The following is a 24,560-nucleotide window of genomic DNA, read 5'->3' as shown; positions in this document are numbered from 1 at the left end:
AGGGAAGGAAGGAAGGAAGGAAGGAAGGAAGGAAGGAAGGAAGGAAGGAAGGAAGGAAGGAAGGAAGGGAGGGAGGGAGGGAGGGAGGGAGGAAGGGAGGGAGGGAAGGGAGGGAAGGGAGGAAATTAGGGAGAGGGAGAGGGAAAGGGAGAAAAAGGAAGAGGGAGAGGGAGAGGGAGAGGGAAGGAAGGAAGGAAGGAAGGAAGGAAGGAAGGAAGGAAGGAAGGAAGGAAGGAAGGAAGGAAGGAAGGAAGGAAGGAAGGAAGGGACGGAGGGAGGGAGGGAGGGAGGGGAGGGAGGGAAGGGACGAAATTAGGGAGAGGGAGAAGGAAAGGGAGAAAAAGGAAGAGGGAGAGGGAGAGGGAGAGGGAAGGAAGGAAGGAAGGAAGGAAGGAAGGAAGGAAGGAAGGAAGGAAGGAAGGAAGGAAGGAAGGAAGGCTTTATGAATATCAAAGGTCAGAGATCTTCCTTTTGTACCACTAGCATCTATGATAAGTGATATTTAAAAAGAATTATCATTTATGTCTTAGGCTAAACATGGGAAATGCAGTGGAATAAGGCTGGTTAAATTTCAGCTCTGTTACCCTCTTTCTTATATTAGCAAAGGGCATTATAATCTGTACCAGTTTTCAAGCCATAATTTTCATGATTTTCTTTAATGTCTCAGTTTTCCTCCCCCTTGCATGATCAACCATCAGTGATCTATGTCAACTTTAATTGTTCAATGTATTCTGAGTCATGTACTTTCTCTGACTCTGTTGCCAGTGAAATTGTGCCTGTCCTAGTCATGTTTCACCAATGATGCTACAAGAAGAGCCTTTACGTCTCTCCCTGCTTGTTCTCATGTCTCTCTGAACCTCATTCTTCAGTGGCATTTGACTACTTTCTAGAAACACATTACTATCAAGACCTTGGTGTAGCATAGTTTCTGTGACTCAATGGGTGACAAGTGGGTCTTTGATGGAGTACTTGTCTATGGTGTTAAATGAACTCAGGCTCGTTACCTTTAGCATATTCTCTCACTTGTCCTAGCCCAATGGGTGTTTGGGTCACATAAACTGAAATGTCTGAAGTATCCAGGATAGTGCTGTAAATACTGTGAAGAACAGAGGCTGGAACAGAGGCTGTTGGAACAGGAGAGGGTAAAGCTACTCTAGCTCCTCTCTCTTCTTGTAGGGCTGAAATGCTTTACATGCTTTCCCATGTTCCATAGCTTCCCTCTTCCAGAACAGTGTATCACTCACTTCTGCAAGGCCACAGCCCTTACCTGATTCAACCTTACTTTCTAAATTAAAGGGGAAATTGACATAAACAGAGTCTCAGCAACAGGAGAGAACCCTTGAGGAAGAAAGATTTTTCTTTTATTTTTTCTTTCCTTCCATCGTGGGGCTGGGGCTGGGCGCTGTCCCTGAGCTCTTCAGCTCAAGGCTAGCACTCTACCACTTGAGCCACAGCACCACTTCCAGTTTTCTGGTAGTTAATTGAAGATAAGGGTCTCAAAGACTTTCCTGCCCAGGGTGTTCTTTGAACCGTGATCCTCAGATCCCAGCCTCCTGAGTAGCTGGGATGACAAGCATGAGCCACCAGTGCCTGGCAAGGAAGAAAATTTCTTGAAGGAATAGAAGAGGTCTGGAATGGACATCAGAGAATGAATACTCATTTCAGTGGGAGGGGACTGGCATTTCAAAACAACGACTTTTTTTTTTTTACTGTTTTCTTTTTTCTTTTTTAATTTTATTGTGAGAATACCGTACAGAGGAGTTACAATTACACGGGCAAGATAACGAGTACATTTCTTATCAAGCATTGTTGCCTCCTCTTTGTTTCCCCTTCCCATCTCTTCCCATACTCCCCCCCACCTCCCCCCACTCGATCCTCCCCCCACCACCAAAGTTGTAAAGTTCAGTTTTCGACATAACGACTTGTACATCTCATTGTTGCAATGGGTCCACCTGTATCCCTAGTTAAGTGATTTGTTTTTTCCCTTCCCCTCCACAAATTATACCAACATCAAAGACAGTGAAAGCAGGGGTTATACCATGGGGGAGGGACATACAAAGCAACATAGAAATCATCTTATAAATATGTCAGAAACAGTTGCATGAAAGAAAAAAACACATTTGAATACTTATCTTAGGGTTCATTTCCCCTAACATTAACTTATCTGACCTTTTCTGCTTGACTCAGACATATACTAGTTATTGCAAATAAGGGAAACCATGGGACCTATGTTTCTTTGGGCCTGGCTTACTTCACTTAATATAATTTTTTCCAAGTCTTTCCATTTCCTAACAAATGAGGCAATGTCATTCTTTCTGATGGAGGCATAGAATTCCATTGTGTATATATACCACATTTTCTCGATCCATTCATGTACTGAGGGGCATCTGGGTTGGTTCCATATTTTAGCTATGGTAAATAATGCTGCAATAAACATAGCTGTGCTGGTAGCTTTAGTGTGGTCTTGTTTGTGAACATTTGGGTAAATGCCCAAAAGTGGGATTGCTGGGTCATAGGGGAGCTCCTCGGAGTCAAAGCAGACACTCTGAAAACATTACAGGATGGAATAGGAGAAACCCTAGGTCTCCTTGGCACAGGCTGAAATTTTCTTAATAGAGACCCAGAAACAACAAATCAAAGAAAGGTTGGACAAATAGGATTACCTGAAGTTGCAGAGTTTCTGCAGGGCAAAGTTCATAGCTAGCAGGATCAACAGAAAGCCCACGGATTGGGAGAAGATCTTCACTAGCCATACAACGGACAAGTGTCTCATATCTAAAATATACCTGGAACTCAAAAAATTAAATCCCTCAACAACAAATCTTCAAAGAAACAACTGCCCAATAAATAAGTGGGCTAAAGACTTAAAGAGAAACTTCTCTAAAGAGGAAAGAAGGATGGCCAATAGACACATGAAGAAATGCTCAACCTCTCTAGCCATAAAAGAAATGCAAATCAAAACAACATTGAGATACCACCTCACCCCAGTTAGAATAGCTATAATCAAGAACTCTAATAACAACAGATGCTGGAGGGGATGTGGACAGAAGGAACCTTACTGCATTGTTGCTGGGAGTGTAAACTTGTTCAACCACTTTGGAAAGCATTGTGGACATTCCTCAAAACAATGATTTTTGTGGGACGGTATTTGTAAAGATTCATTCCTCTAATTTTAACAGAGAAAGACATCTTAGGGATCCAATTCCCATTTCACCATAGCATGCACAATTCTTTGTTAGTATAAATACATCCATGCATGGGACTTCTGACTACTTCTACACCCTGTTTTTATAGTCTCAACCTTCACAGGTAAAAGGAGAATACTGACAGGTCTCTTCTTGACTAGACCTCATCAGCATCTTTAAAAAAAAAATAAGGATAGAGCAAGAGTTTGCCTATAGAATGCACACCTTACTAGTGACTAGCTGGGAAGGAAAGAAACCAATGGTCTATGAAAGTAGCCATGTTATTGACAGAGATAATGTTCCAACAATCCAGATTTTTATCCCTGGTGGTACAACATTGGGATTACATTCTGGAAAGTCTCCTAGGATAAAGTCATTACGATAAAGTCATTACATCACTGGAGTGACTATAAGAAGCCAGGGTCAGAAACAAATGTTGAATCGGTTTTACAGTCCCTTAATTGGTAAACAAAAATGTGTTTGTACAATAAAAGGGAAAGATTAAACCAATTACTATTAAGGTAGAAGGAGAGCAAATATTTGTATACCCTTTCTAATGCTGATAACAAATACAATAGATGAGTGGCTTTCCCAGTAGCTTTCTACACTGCTCAGTGTAGAAATGACTTTGCAACACATCAAGTGAAAACAAAACAAAACAGACGTGCACCTAAGCATATGCTCTGGGAATATCAAAAGCATAAATTTAGACTAAATACTAAATAACTCTGTGCATTTGTTTACTTGTTTATATAGAATATGGATTAAGGTGTTTATTTCATTGTGTTTGTGTGTGTGTGTGTGAAAGAGAGAGACAGAGAGAGACAGAGGGAGAGAGAGAGCATGAGAGCTTTATGCTAGTGAAAGGAAAAAAAGAAATCTGTGCCCAGAATAGCATAGAGTAGCTAAGTGAGTATGAATGCTTTTTCATGTGGCTAGAATTAATTCCAATAAAGTTTTACACTGTAACAAATGAATTAAAGGATGTAAAATTAGCTTACAGTAAATAAAAAGTCACATACTATGAGAAATACTATTAAAAACAAAAGTCTGCACCATTTTCTCTGCTATTTATCCTAAGGAGTAAATCGTTCTTTAATATTAAAGGGTCTTCCTGCAAGTGTTAAAGTCAAAATGAGGTAAAGATAAAATCAGGTAAAGAAAGACATTTAGGATTCTTCTTAGAGTTTCAAAATATATTGATTCATTGCATGAGATATGTTTTCTGTAAACCTTCCAAAATCTATCTTGGCCATTATCAAAACACATAATCTTTTGTTCCTTTACTTTTTCTATCATTTTTAAAAATTATTTTCTTTAGGATCCAATAATAGTCATACAAGGGTTCATGTGAAAATTCCAAGATGTGTACACTTTATTTTAAATGTGTACACGCTCTTTTAAACACTCCTTATTTTATCTCTAACTACTGTCCCTGCAACTTCTCCTTTTGAAAACAGTAGTTAGTGAATGTTATTATGATATCTCCATACAAATATACATAACATAGTCTTTCTTTATCCTTAAGAACCATCTCTATTTCCTACTCTTACTTCTATTAAAAATACCCACTCATCATCTGTATCCAAATCCAATTATTATTGTGATTTTTTTAACATCTTAGATCTAGATCCTGTACATGACTTAAAAAAAAACATAACTGGCTTTATAGTTTAATAGTTTACACTGAATAAGATTATCTCTAATTCCATCACTTTTCTTGCAGAGAGCATAATTTCATTCTTCTTTCTGTCTGAACAATGCTCAGTTGTGTATGATAACACATTTGTTGATCCATTCATTGGAGGTCGGGCACGTGTGTGGATTCCACAGTTCAGCAAGTATATGTGGTTCTCTGATAAACATAGGTGTTCAGGTATATGGCTCGAATGTGGATTTTTACTCTTTGAATCTACGTCTAAGAATGGTATTAGTATGGTCATATGATAGATCTATGTTTAGACTATTGATGAAGCTTCATAACAATTTCCATAATGATTGAACCAATTTACTCCCACTAACCATGTAAGAAGGTTCCTTTATTTTCCCTCTTCCACATTCTTGCCAGAATCTGTGGTGCTTTTCTTAATGACATTGGGTGTGATGAAACCTCACTGCAGTTCTGGTTTGCATTTCCTTGTGAAATAAGGCCACTGGGTCTAATAAGCACCATCTTGGCAAGGTAGTGCATGATAGGGAATTGGGTGCCATCTTGTCTTCTTGGTGAATGAAGGTTAAGTCCCACCTCCAGGTGATGGGCATGCCTGAATTCCTAGAGGCAGGAACTTGGACAATAGGTTACTGGATCTGCCAGTCCTGTGCCATAAACTGAAAAGACTCTTGATCTCCCTGTGACCCTGTCCCTGGCTATGACCCTATTTAGGCCCCAACCAGCTTACTTTATGACTCCTGGCTCTCTTCAGGTCACCATGACTTCTCTCTTCAGCTGTCCATTAGAGTTGCTCAGGTTTGTTTGGATTGCTTTTCTGCTCTTTCTTTGCTTTTCTACCTTCATGGCTCAGTTTTCTAACAGTGGTAAGCATACTCAAGGCTGCAAGTTTTTTGGGGGAAATATGCCTGCATGCAGTCTCTGGCTTTCTAAAAAAGACTCCCGATTCGACCTCTCAAATGTGGCTTCTCTGTACCTTACGATTGCATTCCCATGTAACATTTGATCTCGAAGCATTTTGAACATTTCTTCATGTGTTTGTTAGTCACTTGTACTTCTAATGTCTGTTTGATTAAATCCTTTGCCCACTTCTTAATGAGATCTTGTTGTTTGGATGTTTAAATTTTGAGTTCAGTGTGTTTTCTGGATATTAATTAATCCATGATCTGATGAAATGACAAATATTTTTTCTCCGGTCAGTGGGTTAAGACTTTTCATTTTAAACTGTTTTATTAGATGTGAAATGTGTCAATTTAATTCAGTTGTATTGGTCAATTCTCTGTATGAACATTGGCCTATCCCAATATCTTCAAGAGTTTTCCGTAGGCTTCTTGTACAAATTTTAGTGTTTTAGGTCTTACATTGACATCTTTGGAATTGAATTTTGGACATGGTAAAGATAGTGCTCTAGTTTAGTCTTTTGTATATGGATCACCATGTTCCTTAGTACTAGGGGTTTTTTTTGTTTTGTTTTTTGTTTTTGTTTTTGGTTGGTCTTGGAGCTTGAACTCTGCCTGGGCACTGACACTCAGCTCTTCAGCTCAAGGCTAGTGCTCTATCACTTGAGCCACAGCACCACTTCCAGCTTTTTCTGCTTATGTGGTGCTGAGGAATCAAACTCAGGGCCTCATGCATACAAGGCAAGCACTCTACCACTGAGCCACCTTCCCAGTCCCAGTACTAGTTTTTAAAGAGGCAATTTTGTTTTCTAACACGTTTTGGGGTCCGTGGGTAAAATAGCAGATAGCTGTAGTTATGTAGATTTATTTCTGAGTCATTTGTTTCATTAGTCTTTATTTCTGTTTCTGTGTCAATGCCCAGCTCTTTTGTTACTATGTTTCTGTATGTGGTTTGAAATAGGTGTTGAGATCTATGAGAGATATTTAATATTTAATAATTAACTATATATGTGCACATCTGGTATAAGGATGTTGTTTAGTAAACGTAGTTGACTATCTAATGTCATATTCTGGAGAACACAGACTGCGGACTTTCCCAACTCCACTGGTACCACTGTAGTCCCTTTGCAACCTACCCTGTAATACTAGATTTCTAGATCAGCTGGGAGATCTGCATCCCATACAAGTGTCTGTCTAGTATTTGCACATGCATTTTCTAACCTCTTATTGTATATCAGTTCCTTAGTTCTTTGTTTTTTATTGTTCTATGGAACACAAATAAGAGTCAGTCACCTATTGGCAATGCCAAAACAATAATGACTGGACCATTTGCTAGGAAACTTACTAATATTTTGAAAAATAGCTTACAAATACATTCTTTGAATAAAAAACAGAAGATACAGTTCATTTATGCTTTTCATTCTTGTTCCCTTTCCTTTTCCTGGCCAAGTGATGGAAATCGGTCAGAGGAAGGGTAGGAGAGAGGCCTTGTACAGTCAAGTCAGCACAAGTGAGAGCCATCGACTAATGGAATGACAAGTCACAAGCCATGTCAGCTCTGTCAGAAATGTAGCCATCTCAGAGATTACAAGTTTAAAATTTAGAAAGTATATAAGTTTCTTTGAGTTAAAATTGCAAGTAATATCTGGCAATACATGGATCATTAATTCTCATGCAAGCAGAGGTTGCAAGCTTCATTTTGAGATTGTTCCTTGAAGAAGAAATTATCTCAAATATTAATGGAATTTACAAAAAAATATCACAAGAGTCCCCAGGACAATTATATTAGAAAAACATCCAAGCAGTTTTGTTTTCCTTGAGAATGTATAATAGGCAGATGTGAATTATGCGTCTCCAAGAAGAGGATATGGTGGGCAATTCCCCATAGTTTTTGTGCATATAATGAAATGAATATTCTTTAGCAGATACTGTCATAAATGATTATTGTTCAAATATAAGCACAGCAGTAACACATCCTGTGTAGTATAGTAATCATAATTTCATTCGTTTCCTCAGTAGTTGGTGTTCTTTTTGCAGAAACTTCATTTATTTAGTTCTATCACTTTTTAACAAGAGGCTTTGCATAAAAATGGGGCTTAGGAATTGAGCCTAGAATAAATTCATGACAGAATGCACACAAAAATGAGAAAACAGGTATTATAGCTCTTTATCATCACAAATTAAGTGTATGTGCTCCACATAAAAGTCATGTGATTGTACTGATTATTTGTCTGCAAAAATGAGATATTCCTATCTGCTTATTGTTTTTTGTTGTTGATGGTGGCTATGGGACTTGAACTCAGGGCTTGGATGCTATCTTTGCTCAAGGCTACAGCTCTACTACTTTGAGTCATAGCACAGCTTCCAGTTTTCTGGTGGTTAATTAGAAATAAGAGTCTCATGGACTTTTCTGACCCAGCTGGCATCAAACTGTGATCCTCAGATCTCAGCCTCCTGAAAAGCTAGGCTCACAGGTGTGAGCCACCAGTACCCAGTTTATTCCCTTATTCTTAAGGCTGCTAAGAAAATCACAAGAAATATACACACATATATACAAACACACACATGCACACATACCATGCAAAATAAATGATATAACACACACAGCACATATAAACCATATGCATTATTTATCACATGACACAGCATACATGGTGTTTAGTGTAATAAATGGAACACAATTAAAAAGAAATAATAGGTCTAGGAAGGTGGCTCAGCAGTAGAGTGCTTGCCTTGCATGCATGAGGCCCTGGGTTTGATTCCTCAGTACCACATAAGCAGAAAAAGCCAGAAGTGGCACTGTGGCTCAAGTGTTAGAATGCTAGCCTTAAGCTGAATATGATCAATATGAGAAACTTGAGAAAGACATGATATATAAAACAATAAGCAGCCTGGCACCGGTGGCTCACGACTGTAATCCTAGCTACTCAGGAGGCTGAGATTTGAAGATCGCAGTTAAAGCCAGCCTGGGCACTAAGGTCTGTGAGACTCTTATCTCTAATAAACCTCTAGAAAAACCAGAAGTGACATACTGGCTCAAGTGGTAGAGTACTCACCTTGAGCTAAAAAGCACAGGGACAGTGCCCAGAAGCAGCAAATATACTTTTGTTCAACCTCTTCATTATTTTATTGCCTTAAATACTTGCATTTACAAGCTACTTCTAAGATGTCCAAATGTTAGTGCTATTAAAACAGTCTATTACGAATCTATGAAGTGATACTCTGTCAACATCTTTAAGCTTGGTGGTACTTAAGTACCAGGATAAAATGCCTCCATGGAAGATTGTTGTTACTGATTTAGTAATTTGCAGCAATGTTCACTGTATTAAAGGGAGTATATTTAGATAGGAGAAATGTTTTCTGTAACATAATGGGGAGAACTCTGAAATACAATACAACCTGTCACATCCAAAGCATCTTTTCCCCGCTAGTTCTTAGTGTGTCATGCTCTTGTTCCAGATACGGTTTAGAATAGTGTCAGCAACTGTAATGGAACAGTTGACACCTGAACAAAGGAAGCCCCGACTTAAGTTATTAAATAACCGATCATCAATCCTGAGCAACGCTTCCAATTCTTTGGCCACTAACTAAAATGTGTGAGTAGTCACGCTCCTGAGACACCCCATATAATTTAGAGCATCTACTGTAATGGTTCTTCTGGTAGCTACTGAAGACACTAAAAGGCTTTCAATATCAGCAGGACAAATAAAATTTGTGTTTAAATTGGCATTGTAAAGAATGATGGGATGTAATGGTTTCCCAGAGGCGGTTGGAAGTTGATGCAGAGTAGAGCACTAATGCCTTAAGTGACGACAGAGCTCTTTTGTAAAATTTCACCACTTTTCATCCATGGAAATTAACTCAGCAGCCTGAACACATGTGTCAAAGCTGGCATTCCCTTCTCAACCATTTAAACTTCTTTTTTTACTTTAGGTCTATGAAATGCAGCTTTTAACTAAACTCTCTGAAGTACTATGAAGTTTCTTTTAAATTGTTTAGGAGAAGGGGAGGGGAATCAGACAAACCTGGGTTTGAATCTTGCCTTGAAATTCAACTTGTCTTCCACTCACTGCTCCAGTTTCCATGTCTGTCCTGAGAGGTTTCACTATGAAGAGATTGAGAATGGGTTCTGTTGCCAGGTGTGGAAGGTTTGAATCCCAGCAACTCTGTGTATTTAATTGTCAAACTATGCGACTACTACAACTGTCACCATTAGGTACCTGTTGTATTTTATTGCTAGGGACATCATAAAATAGAGTGGCTGTAGCAGCATAGATTTAATTTGTTACAATTCTGGAGGTGTTTGTGGGTTTGGTTATATCTGAAGACTCTCCCTTTGGCTGGCTGATGGCACACTCAGTGGCTTCTCCTGGACTTGTTTCTCTATATCCCTGTCCTTGGTTTCTTTCTTACATTTGGATGTTCACTTCTTTTACAGAGGATCAGATTAGGGACGATCTCATTTTAATATAGGCATCTCTTGAAAGGCCTTATCTCTGTTTCTAAATAGAGTCACATTCTGAGTTCCTGGGAACTAGAATTTCAAAATAGGTATTTTTAAGGAAAGGTAAAGGATTCTATTTCCAACACTCAATTCATTGCTTGATTTTGTCATTTCTTTGGATGAATAAATGGACCTTTGCAAAGCATCTCAAAAATAGGGACTAATAATGGTACTTTGATAAGGCATTTGCATAAACTAGAGATTAGAATGTAAAGTACTTAGCTCAGTTACTGGTATATTTTAAGCTCTTGGGAAGAGCTAAATTCTCTGATTAGTGTTAATATTATTGTTTCTAATATTGCTGGCAATTAACATTGTTGTTTCTATCTACCAGATAGATATTTATATTTATTATTTCACATTATTGATTATAATTTATAATTTATTACAATATATAATTTATATAATTTATAATATATATTGATTATAATTATAATTGATTATGATTTAGATTTTTGATCAGTTTCATACTGTATATATTATATACAGGGAAACTGAGGTTCCAAAGTAAATTTCATTAAATTTCACAGTCTACAGATGCTAAAGTTAAGATTTACTCATATGTAATTAAAGTGCAATAGTCCTTATGTCTGCATACCTCTCACTTTGATTTTTTTTTTGTTAGACCTGGGGCTTGAACTCAGGGCCTGGGCAGTGTACCTGAGCTTCTCTGTGCTCCAGGCTAGCACTCTACCACTTAAGCCCAGCAGCACTTCTGGCTTTTTCTGAGTAGCTTACTGGAGATAAGAGGCCCCAGGACTTTCCTGCTCTTAGCAGGCTTTGAACCACAATGCTCAGATCTCAGCCTTCTGAGTAGCTAGGATTACAGCTGTGGGCCACTGGTGTCTGGCCTCACTTTGATTATTAATAACATGAAAATCGAAAGGAACACATGTTATTATTCTAGAAAAATCAGATCAAATTGAAGTTCTGGCGTTTTTTTTCCTGAATATACTTTCTTGTGCAGGTATGGATGAACATTTTGCATTGTTTTTAAGTCTCCATTTCCAAGAGTTTGTGACTTTTACCACCAATTTTTATATTGTTTTATAATCACTTGATTACATATCAACATCTCCTTACTGCTTTCCAGAGTGGTTGAATAAGCTTACATCCTTACCAAAGTTATGAAAACACCATCTTGTGAAAACTTTAAAATTTGAAAACATCAATTGATGAAGATTCAAAGAAATGGAAAGACCTTCCATGCTCCTGGATTAGAAGAATTAAAATTGAGAAAATGTCAATATTGCTCAAATCAGTTTACAAGTTCAATGCAATAGCCAACAAAATCCCAACAATATTCTTCAATGAATAGAGAAAACAATCCAAAATTTCATATGGAATAATAAAAGACCCTGAGTAGCAAAAACAATCCTTAGCAGGAATATCAATACCAAACTTCAAACTCCATTAGAATGAGAGTTTCCAGAAGCAGAATAGCTTTTCCATATTCAATGATTACATGAACCACCTAAAACATCTAAGTTGATCCACACCAGGCATATCCTCTTTCATTGTAGATGAGCTGAATCTTACTGTCCAAGACCACTGGCCAAAAACCTGAACTATCTTGTTTTTCTCTAAGTCTTGTTATCAATAAATAAGCCTGTAGAAATATAGAAGTCGTGTTATTGTCATGAACTCAACAAAGCAATGCTATGTTTCTGCGTTTCCCACCTAAAATAAGTTCCCTCAACATGACACAGTAAAATTCATACTGGAAATTTCATGCTTCAGAGAGCTTCCCAGATCTTCTATATCTTTTATCACAGAATTCAGACCTTTCTATTAGAACCCAGAGATGGAGATTTAAGCTATGACTTATATTAAGTGTGCATATATGTACGTGTGTCTTAAATGAAGTAATCTATTACTTCTAGGAACTCACATATGGCTTATATGAACTTGTATATTGAGAACATGCAGTCCTCAAATGCTGCATCTGTTGTTTCTTTCAGCTTCCCAACATGTTTATAAACATTTATGAGCAAATACCATCTATAAACAAAATACCTTAAAGTAGGGCATTTTCGGTAGGTCCTAAGGTATTTTGTTATAATAATAAGAAACACATGTAGACACAGTACAAGTCTAGAACTAACATCAAATTCACCAACAACTCCCTATGAAGATTTGCAAGACCATTGGCTTCACTTAATTGATGAGACAGTGTTTCACCAGGTCAGTATGAAGAATATAATGTTTTATTCATATAAGACCTTAATTGCTGATCTAAACTGATTTCATTGCCATTTCTTATGTAAGGAACACGCTATCTCATCTATTAATTTGGGGGATAAGTGATTTTACAGTCCATTTGATCACCAGTTCTTTCCTGTCTTGGAACTTTTCTGTGTCTGAACAAAACACATATGTTTATTGCATCTCATTTTTACAACCTCTTTAGGAAGATTGTGAGAATGAGCTTCACTAAGAAGCTTTTTGTTTGTGTGGAGAGAAAGCAATTGGTTAGGGTATATATGATTAGGGAAGAATTTTACTCCAAATAAATTATTTTAAATCCAAAACTACTCAAATATTGGATCATTGAGTGTTAGCATACTTAGTCAAGCCTGACACATCAAAAATAGATGTTCAAAGAACCAGTAATGATTTTCCTTCTCTTTCATTTCCCTACAAGTTTTTTCTCAACCTTCATCATCACAATATCTAATATGGACAGCATTTGTGTCTCTCCTCCAAAAATATCTGCTTAAAATATATATCATACCTTTTAAAGTAAGAGTAAAAATTCTCTTGACTGTCAAGTTGAAATATTTTGTTTCAATATTAACTGTCTTCATAGTTAAAAGCAAGTTACCCATGAGGGAGACAGGATAACTAGTTTTGGTAGAGGGAAAACAGAGAGGAAAGAGAAGACTTATAATTTCCATATACGGTAACCTGGCAAGGTGATGGGGTTATTGGTGGAGAAATACTCACTACTGTTTATCGACCCCATGAAAAATATAATCAGTTGAAAATAAATGTTTTACTTTTGACAAATGTGTCTGAAATGTTTTGAGATCTCTTAAGCTAGCGTATTAGGTATGTCCATAGCCCAGAACTTTCAGATAGTAGGGTAATAAGCTTCGAGCTTAGTAAGAGTCTCATGTTGTTTGAAAATATGAGATTATCTCATTTAAAATGTAATATTCATTCTAATGACACAATCTCTCTATCCCTGCTTTTCAAAATAATATAACAAGCAAATAAGCAGCTCGAATTGCCTTTCTTCTTTGCTTTACTTACTTTACTCATGTTATTTTTTTATCAACTGAGAGAAATAGGTGACAAAAAATGAAGAGGTCTGCGCTGATAAAGGGCTAACATGGGGTTACAAATCATACTGGTGACCTTAAATATATCATTCTATTGACTCTTATACCTCTCATTCAATTATCTCCATCTTTAAATGAGAATGTGGAAACTCCGCTCTTAAATAACTTGCTTCAATTCATATAGCTCATGAGGGTGAAATTAGGGAATTAAATCCCAGATTGTTTAATGTCATAATCTTGTCCTTTTACACTATGCTTCATTTGGGGTATCATCAAATTTTAGGCTCCTAAAAAGTCATCGGCCTTAAATTATTCCCCCTGAGAAATTTCCTTAAATATAACTATGTGTCAAGTGTCTCAAAGGAAATCTTTTTCAGTTAAACAACAAAAATGAAGCCCAGTGGTATCCAATGCCATCACATGTGACTTAGCTAATGCATAGCCTGGTTGGAATATCATCCTTGGGAACAGATATGAACAGCTGGAATCTGCCTCAGAGTAGAATAGAAAGCCAGCTTCTCACTTGCTCCCCTAAAGAATGAACACTCCCATAAAGAAGAGGAACTACAATTGCTACAAGATGTCTATGAGGTACAAAGGAAGTCACAGCTATTTAGCACCTAACAAAACAGAGACAGGGCTGGCTTGCCTGTCATTGGAGGAGTCCCTTTTGCTTTGTCCAGAAATTCAAACAGCAGCATCCTATTTTGATCGTTCCTCTGGGGACCTGGATTGGGTTCACTGGATTCTAGCCATTGTGAAAGTTCTCAACCCTTGAAATTATGGCCTTGTACAGTGATGCATGGCCATACCACAAGGACATGTTCCTTGAGGTACAAGAATTACCAGGATATCTTTTTACACTGACACTCTGCATTCATGAAAATGCTCATGGATGATGCCACTAGTGTTGCCTCATATCATATAGACACTTTATTCCTTTTTGTTTGATGAGACAGACACCAAATAAATTCACCTGCCACTAGTCTTTTATCCTTGCAGTCATAAATTGTCTGGAAAGGAGGGTATTTGGAACTTACTACTTTATCTTTCCCAACCACAAAAAGTCTTTTATCCACTTTGTCTGCGATATCTACATGTCTCTCCCCATTAGACAATAAGAAACTGAGAAGAGACGATATCATTTCTCAGTACCCAGCATAGAGCATGGTGGGGAGAAGAATGGAAATACTCCATATGCCATTTGAAATGGCAATAATCTTTTATTCTAACTCGTGTCCTAATTCACAAAAGAAGCACCTAAAATAATCCACACAAGTGCAGCAGAATTTCGTATGTAGTTTAAATAAAATGCTAACATATTTCAGTACTTTAAAATCTTATGTGTATGGAACTATATTTAATATTTTATTATCAACATTTTTATAAAGATGAAGGTCTGAAGATGGGTATGTTGTATTTGAAGGTCAAAGAAGACTTCCATTACTTGCAAAAATCACATTAATTAATCTTTGTTATTTTAAATTTAACAACCAAATGCAGTTTTTTTTTTGTTTTGGTTTGGTTTTTGCTTAACCCTTTGCTTATTAAACTTCCATTTTCCTTAGAGGAAAGCATGATATTGTGTTATCAGCAGGTGTGGATGGATAGTGTCATATTGTTGCTGTTTTCTTGTTTCCTTTTAGTTTATACCTCCATTTAATTTCAAAAAGTCTTCAATTATATGACAAATTACAGAGCCAACTGTTATACCCAGGTCACAGGACCCCCACCAAGGAGACCACCGAGAGTCAGACTTTACAGCTGTCTTAAGGTTTTATTTAAACGGGCGGCAGCTCAGGCCTCATCCTACACTCCGACACAGCAGAGCCTAGGAGGAGAGCCCGGAGCTAAAGATTTGCAGGTCTTATAAAAGCACACAGGTGGTTTAGCACCATGTGTTGCTCTGCTCTGAAACAAGTAACAAATGGTCACTGACTCAAGTACTTTAACCCTTCATTCCCCCCCCCTTGACTTATGGTCCTGAGACACAATCTTGTGGCTCCGGCCCAAAACTAAACTCCAACAGCTTTTGATCTTGAACGGGTATAGTCCCTCTCTGACCTTAGCCATACTATTATCAATAACAATCAGTTCATTTTTCTTTTCTTGAGGTGTATTCGGAGTGGTTAGGTAGGATGCTTGGAGACTTCCCATATTTCCCCATGGTCGTCCAGGGCAAAGGGTTCAGCTGGTCTGGCGTGGGAGCAGTGGATCCCAGCAGCCATGCCATCTACCTTAAGGGCAATAGGTGTAGCCAGTAGCACCATGTAAGGTCCCTTCCACTGTGGTTCCAGAGATCTCAAGTTGTGCCTTCGAATAAACACCCAGTCCCCTAGTTTAAACAAATGGGGGTAGGAATAGAATCATATAACACTCTAAGCTGGGGCCACATACTCTTATGCACCAGCTGTAAATAGTCAAGCTTACACACAAATTCAGTATCATCCAAATCAGCAAGCAATTCAGTCTGAAGGCTAGGGATAATGGGTGGAGGGTGGCCATACATTATTTCAAAAGGAGTAAAGCCAAACTGATAGGGTGAATTTCTTATTCTAAAGAAGGCAAAAGGAAGGAGCGATACTCAGTCTGCACCAGTCTCCAAGGCCAATTTAGTTAAGGTCTCTTTTAGAGTCTGATTCATTCTTTCTACCTGCCCTGAACTCTGGGGTCTATAAGCACAGTGCAATTTCCAATCCATCCCCAGTGCCGCGGCTATTCCCTGACTTACTTTTGAGATGAAGACCGGTCCATTTTCCGACCCGATGGGAAGCCATACCTGGGTAGGATTTCTTCCAGGATCTTCTTAGCCATGATGTTCGCAGTCTCATGCTTGTTAGGTAGGCTTCAACCCATCCTGAAAAGGTGTCTAAGAAAACTAGCAAATATTTATATCCAAATTTTCCAGTTTTAATTTCTGTGAAGTCTACTTCCCAATACACACCTGGCCTATCTCCACGGAGGCGAGATCCTTTTGTAACTAGTTGATTGGGGTCATTGGTGAGCTGACAGGCTTTACAATTTTTAACAATGTCCTCAAGGAGTTGATTTCCTTGCCTAATTTTTACTTCTGAGTGTCAGAGCAAGTTCTGCATTCTTCGGGTTCCCCCATGTGAGAGATCCGATGTATTCTCTTAAGAATCCCCTTGCCCATTCTTTGTGGCAAGATAAGTTTCCCCTCACCAGTTTTCTACCAATCTTTGTTTCCTTCTTTGACCAGGAGTTTATAGGCCATGGGAATTTTCTTTATCCACTCCAAGTCTTCTTAGGAGTACTGAGGCTCAGGAGGCAAAGCTCGTGGCCTGGGTCTATTAGAGTCAATACTTCCATTCTGGGCTTGAGGGCTGCCTCCTTAGCTGCCTGATCGGCCAAGTTATTTCCTTTGGTTATTGAATCAGTTCCCTTTTCATGGGCAGGGCAGTGCATAATGACAATATTTGCTGGTTCCCATTTGGCCTGGATGAGGCTTAAAATTCCCTCAGCTGTCAGCAGCCCCCTTTCTTGGTAAATGGCTCCATGGATATGCACAGTGGCAAAAGCATACTGACTGTCCATGTACATGTTTAGTCTCTTCCCTTTTCCCATCTGTAGGGCTTTTGTTAATGCCACTAGTTCTGCTCTTTGTGCAGACGTTCCCTGGGGGAGTGCTTCTGCCCACACTATCGCAGTGTCTGTGGTGACTGCCGCGCCCTCGTACCTTTTTCCCTCTCGAATGAAACTGCTGCCTTCTGTGAACCAGGTATGCTGGGCATGCGATAGTGGCGAGTCCAACAAGTCTGGCCTCTTTTCCTTGGTCCAGTCTCTCTTTTCATGCTCAATTTCATGTTCTCTGTCCTTCCTTTCCTGTCTTTGCTCCTCTGTCTTTCTCTTATTGTAAACCTTTTCTGCCACAGCTACTAGATCCCTAATAGACTTTTCACCAAGTCTGTCTAGAGCCTGAAACTTTCGCTTTATGTCTGGTGCAGCTTGATTTATATAGGCAAACATAATCATCTGAGCTGACTCCTGGGTCTCAAGATCATACGGGGTATATTGACTAAAAGCTTCCATGAGCCGCTCAAGATATGCTGCTGGACTTTCACATCCTCCCTGTCTTACATCATAAACTTTGGCCATATTAGTAGGTCGGCGAGCCGCTGCCTCGAGACCTGCCAACAGAGCCTGGCAGTAGACAAGGAGTCGTTCCCTACCTTCAACCGTATTGTAGTCCCATGTTGGTCGGATCTCAGGAAAAATAGGCAGCCATCAGGGCAGGATCTGTGATTGGTGCTCCTCTGGGGCCAGGGATATGTTTCTGGGCCGCCTCTCAGATACGGTCTCTCTCTTCGGTGGTAAAAAGGACCTGTAAAAGCTGACTGCAATCATCTCAAGTGGGCTATGAGTAAAGAGAATAGTTTCAAGCAAACAAATTAAAACCTGGGGTTTCTCAGAAAAGGGGGCATTTTGGGTGTGCCAATTGTATTGATCACTGGTAGGAAATGGCCAATATTGGAGTTGCTGTTGATCATGCTGTTGCATCCACAGGGAAAAACAGCCGCATTAGAAGGGGGGTTGATACCATGGTGTCTTCGAGTGACTGGCCCCTCAGAAACTTTAAGGGCAGGTGCTGAGGATTCTATAGCTCCCTCCTCCTCTTGATCATTCTCAGGTTCTGCAAAAGGAACCTGGAAAGGGGAGTATGGGGGAGGAAACATTTCTTCTTCCAAGTTATCTCCCTGAAAATCTGGGGGTACCTTTTCTTTTCCTCTTTCTCAGTTTCTTTTTGTAAGTCTAGGGGGCTAGATGGAGTGGTGCCCATGGTTCCCAGTCCCATCAGTCGTACAGTCCAACAAACAGTACAAACAAAACACACGCAGGCCTGACAGTTACAAAATAAAAAGCTTACGAAGTGGAGATCTCCCGAATTGGTAGGCTGACTCCTGTCATGGCAGAGTTCCACACCCACACCCCACAGCAGAAGGAGCAGACCCACAGTGGGTGAGTTGGGCCTCAGTTAGGAGGCCCTTTTGGTCAGTTCCGGCCCAATACTGAACCGATCCCCGCCCCACAAATCACACAGCAGGGTTCCAAAGACCCCCCCACCCCACACAGCCGGGTTTCAAGGACCCCTGCCCCATAAGAGGATCTGGGATGTCTCCTAGTTCCTCCAGGGTTGTCGTGCAAGTGCGTCTGCTTCGACAACCCTTTAGGAATTGGAGCGGCTGTCCTCACAAAGGAAAATGAAAGTAAAACAGACAAACGACAGGACAAGACAAATCAACAAAAACAGTGCTGTTTTACCTTTGGAGTCTGAGGTCTCAGGGGTCTTTGGGGAGATCCCGGACAAGCCCCCACTAATATGTTATACCCAGGTCGCAGGACCCCCACCAAGGAGACCACCGAGAGTCAAACTTTATAGCTGTCTTAAGGTTTTATTTAAAGGGCTGCAGCTCGGGCCTCATCCTACACTCTGACACAGCGGAGCCTAGGAGGAGAGCCCTGACCTAAGGATTTGAATGTCTTATAAAGGCACACAAGGAGGTGGTTTAGCACCACGTGTTGCTCTGTTCTAAAACAAGCAACAAATGGTCACTGCCTCAAGTACTTTCACCCTTCACCAACTTATTCAGTAGATATATTGGAATTTGTCAGTAGCTAACAGTGTGAAATTATTACATACATCATTTTCTTGAACTCATGTGTTCTGAATGGACAGATAAACATAGAGAAGTCTCCGCAGATGTACCTGAGGTAAAAAAAAATGCAAGATTTAGGGAATCTGAGGAAAATGGAGTTAATACAAGAACAACAAGGGAAAAATATTTGCAGCAAGGACTGTCTGGGCTGCACGAATATCTTTGTGGCTTTTTTTTTACTTCTTGTCTAAAAGAGTGTTTTGTTATGAAGCAGTTAGGACAGAAGATAGGTATTTTAGATTAGTGAGACAGGATATTTATTAAGAAAGGTTTGAAAATCAATATACCTCCGAAGACTGCCATTAGAGTAACTCCATCACAAGTACAGATAATTGTAGCATTAATCTGTTTCTATAACTTGGAGAAGAGTCTCATCACGGAATGATTGATTTTAAAGGAAAACACAGTGAAGGAGTATGGAAGTTATTTGTCTTCTAGTATATAGACCTCAATTGAAAAAGACAGGACCCATCTTATTCCAAGGATATATTATGAAATACCTAAATATGCACATAGGTGTTTTTTTTTCTTGAAGATGGAATACTTAAGGCTGGGAATGTGGCTTAGTGGTAGAGTGCTTTCTTATCATGCATGAAGCCCTAGGTTTGATTCCTCAGTACCACATAAACAGAAAAACACAGAAGTGGTGGTATGGCTCACGTGATAGAGAGCTAGCCTTGAGCAAGAAGCTCAGGGAGAGTGCCTAGGACCTGAATTCAAGACCCAGGACTGGCCAAAAAGATGAAATACCTCTTTATATTAAGAGATGGGAGAAAATAGGTAAAATCACAATTCTTGTACTTTAGCAGCCAAAGCAAGCTGAAACTCAGTTGTTTGGGTATTGGAATGTATAATCAGATGTTTTCAAGAATTTTTATTGCTTGCCTTATTTGTATTGAAACAGGTTACACAATATGTCACAAGAATTTAACAATGTTCTCTCTTTATCAAAAGAGCTTATGTTTTCATACTGGAATGTAATTGAAAATTACTTTTGCTTTACTGTCTCCAGCAAAATATGCCACTGGCTACTTAAATTCAAGTTCTGATTAAAGCCATAGATTTTTGATAAGGTTCTTCCACAAATAAGACTTTTGACAGTTGGTGTAAAAAAGGGTCATTCAATTAGTAGAAACCATACAGAAGACAAGAGCTTCTCCTTGGGCTGTAAACACTTCATTTCTCTAGAGATACTTTGTATGGTTCTTAAGTCTGGGTCCAGTCTACTCTAGTGCACATGCATTCACATGACATCTTTATGCTAGAAACAGTCAGGGTTGGTGGAGCAATCTTGGTTATGATTCAAGGCTGACCTGGATAGAAAAGTTAGTGAGACCCATTCACAATCCATAGCTAGCTACAGTTGTACACACCTTGTCACACAACATTTGGGAGGAAGAAATTAGGAGGCTTGTGATGACAAGTCCAGCCAGAGAGAAAAGTCTACAAGAGTTCCTCTCTGCAGAAGTGAAGCTATATGAAGTGGCACACACTGTGAACCCAATAATAGAAGGATTGGGGCTTCAGCACATGTCCAGATGGGAAGCAAAACCCTATCCCAAAAGTAACCAGTGAAAAGCAGGGTCAGCAGTGTGGCTCAGCAGTATTGTGTCAGCCTAGCAAGAATGAATTCCTAAGTTCACATTCCAGTATAACCAGACAAGAAGAGGAGATCCTTCTAGAAGCTTCTATCAACACAGATGGGCACAACATCAAACTGCAGAGGCAAGTGACACTATATAAATCAATTATCCAATGAATGTGAGAAAAACTATTTGAAACACATAGAATTGTGCACTATATGTATATGTATTTTTTTTTCATTAAGGAATAGTGACCTTCAAGCTAGGCATGTATTAGATCAAGAAAGCTTGCTTTTCTACATGTAGTAAGCTTCTTTGCTAAGGGATTTCTAAGCCATAAAAATTATCTTAAAACAGCCAAACTGCTAGCAGAATGAGAGCAGGAAATAATTCAATTAGGGACACATTCAGATGGATTTCACTTTCCAGCCAATAAGTCCAGCTGCTCTCCAAATTTCAGAATAATAATGTAAAATGGCCTGTCTAGCAGCTCTGCATCTTTAGGTAAGAGATGCGAATAATGTCTCCAGATACTATCAAGGAGAGAAGAGTATTTATATTGTCTAATATGGAAATAATAAGTCACATATATTACAATTTATGCAGAAATAGGAAAAGATCATTTCTCCTTACCAACACTCATGTACCCCATGCCCATTATTACTCATGATCAAATAATCTCCATTTGAAAACATTATTAGACTCAGGTGACATGGCAGATGCTTCTCACCTGGGTTACTCTATCAAGTGTAAGACAAAATAAGAGGTTTGGTAACAATTTTTAATGCATCAAGTTGGAAGAAGCAAACCACATCTCCTGGTGTGTGCCATACAAAAATCGGAACAATAACTCAGGTTGATAATGAGGAGATTCATGAGTGGCCATGTAGAGACTCTAAGGGTATAATTGCAGGTGAAAGTTTAAGGGGAAACTGGAATTTTTTTCCTTGCATCAAATTGCCATATATCCTTTTGAAATAAAAAAAATGAATAACCCAATATCCCAGAAAGAATATAAGAAATAGGAAAAACTAAATAATCTATAGCATAGTCTACAACATAAATACCCTTACAGTAGGGATAGGAATATTTTGAAGGACAAGTCATCAAGCTGTTAGAATAGCAAGATACATGCTTTTTCATATTCATGGCAGTATTATTCACAATGGCCAAGCTATGGAATCAACTTGCACGTGCACTAGACAGAGAAGCAGATGAATAAAATGTGCTATGTTCAATTGAATATTCTTTAGACTTTAAGTAGAAGGAAAGTCTACTATTTGCAATAACGTGTCTGGACCTGAAGAACATCGTGCTAAGTGAAATCAGAAAGGTACAGAAATACCAAGCTTTTTCAGCTAGTCAGGACAAATAATTTATGAAGATCTATGGTACAACATAGCAACTATAGTTAATAATAATGTACTGTATGCTTAAAGAACTGCTGAAAGTGGATTGTAAATATTCTTTCCAAAGGAATAAATAAACTGTGAGAGAGGATGGAAATGGTAATTTGCTTGGTTCAATAATTTCATAACATATATGAAAACATTACACTGTGTATTACAAATATACAGTATTGTCATTTGACAATTGTACCATAATAAAGTTAGGGGAAAATAATTAGGTAATATAAAATAAATGTAGAGGAAATTTACATGGAAACATTCTGAGTTTCTAGACGTATAAATTTGAAAAAATTGAAATTAATTTTTTAAAAGCTACAGATGGATCAAATTAGGCTGAACCCTCAAGAATTACAAGATGTAAAAATGAGAAAATTAAAGTATAGCACAACAGAATACAGGCTTGAAAGATAAGCAGATTATCGACATCATTTGAACTAATATTCTTTTTATTAGCTATACAGGGAGTGAATATATTTCACCCCCTCCATCAAACTCCCTGCTACTCTCATCCGCTCCCAAATGGCATCTCCATCACCCTTGCTTTAAGTGTCCTTTTATAGCTATAATCTAGGTTGACAGTGTTCAGTTATCAAAATATTTAAAAGAATTATTGACAAGAAAATTATCCATTAATTTTTATTAACTGAAGAATGACCTACATTCTCAAAGAGAAAATATTGATTTGTAAGCAGTACAGATAGTAAACCCACAAAGGACAAAAAATGTATGTACCCATTGCATAATTGAAAAAAATTGATTAGGAAATTAGAAGGTAAATATACTATTGAAATGTAATTTATTAATGATAAAAGAAAAGTATTAATCAGATACAATACTTCATCAAAATAAATGACGAAGTTTAAATACCTACTTCTAATTTTAGAGCAAAATGTATTTACTGAGGCTTGCTGGATTAGAATTATATTTCCACTGAGTTAGTATATCAGAGTATCTAATTGAAATTGTTTCAAGCCAAGAAAGGCCAAATAAGTGTCATTTGATCCACTCATATCCACTTCAAATTAAGCCATTATGTAGGTATTTAACATATATTTAACTTCTCTATCACTTTTCATGCAAAGAAAGCTTATGAAATCCAATGTATATCCTACAAACTTAAGAAGAGAAAGGGGAGGAGTACAAAGGGGAGGGATAAATGAAAATGTTGAAAGGAGTGACATTGATCAAGATCATTGTATTCATAAATTGAATTGTTAAATGAAAACTCTTTGTACAACTCTTGTACTCATCGTACAAAGACAATAATAATTAGAAAGTTTTGAAATTAAAATTGTCCTAATATTTTTTGGTATTGATATTTTGCCTCTTCTTTCATTTCCCATCTCTCTAGACAGATCTATATTGAGTTGATAAAGAAAAGGAATATTACCAAAAAGGAAATAGCTATCAAGAATGACGTTTTTTGCCGAATTTTTACAATATCTGTATAATAGATATTTTATCTGGGTAAAGGAATTAAGAAAAGACTCCAAATGGAGCTTAAGTACCTTGAAAGGGTTTCAGAGTTCGCAAAGACAGCAGAAACAACATGGCATTGGGGGTATGTAAATGTGAGTATTTTATTAGCATCTAATATCCAGAAACAATTTTCACTTCACAAAATTTATACACATGGAAATACTAAGCCTGTCTTCCATAGGATGAATTCCAATGGTATGAACATCACATTTACACTTTTTTTTTAAGTTTATGATATTTTGGTAATAAAGAATTTAACAAAGTATGAGTTGTCATTTGACCAGTTTATGAATACAGTGCATCTTGATCAATATCCCCCCTTACAATACTCTCACCCATCAGTGAAACCCCACTGATCATCATGAGATGTCCTCGGGAAATATCAAGAGCACAATTAGAAATGAATGTAAACCATAGAGAAATTTGGGCTGTAAATGCATATGTATAAGCCATAAAAGTATATGTTGTAATATATAATAATGATTAAGAAGTGTATCATCACGTATGAGTAAAGTGAGAATGATTTATGTAAGGGACTGTGGAAAATACCAGCCAATAAATCATGGGAAGAGCCACTATAGTTTGACAAGTATGAAACCTTTAGAGAATATTCATTGTTGGTAAGTTTGTAGAGCAACAGTTAAGAGAAAGTTGCTGTTGGAGTTAGGGAAAATCATTACAACTGATTTAAACATTCAATTTGGAATTCTGTCATAAAGTAGAAAATATTTACATGACATGAGTTGTCATTTGCATCTTAAGTCTATCCATAAAGAAATATTTCTGTATTGAGCCAGAAGCTATGGATAAAAACATTTAATGGTAACACTATTTGTGAAGCTAAAACCTTGGGGAAAACTAGAGTTTATGGAT

This window comes from Dipodomys merriami, unplaced genomic scaffold, assembly GCF_024711535.1.
Source record: "Dipodomys merriami isolate MVZ:Mamm:240054 unplaced genomic scaffold, mDipMer1.0.p SCAF_19, whole genome shotgun sequence".
In the NCBI taxonomy this organism is placed as follows: domain Eukaryota; kingdom Metazoa; phylum Chordata; class Mammalia; order Rodentia; family Heteromyidae; genus Dipodomys; species Dipodomys merriami.
This window is presented reverse-complemented; position numbering follows the sequence as displayed.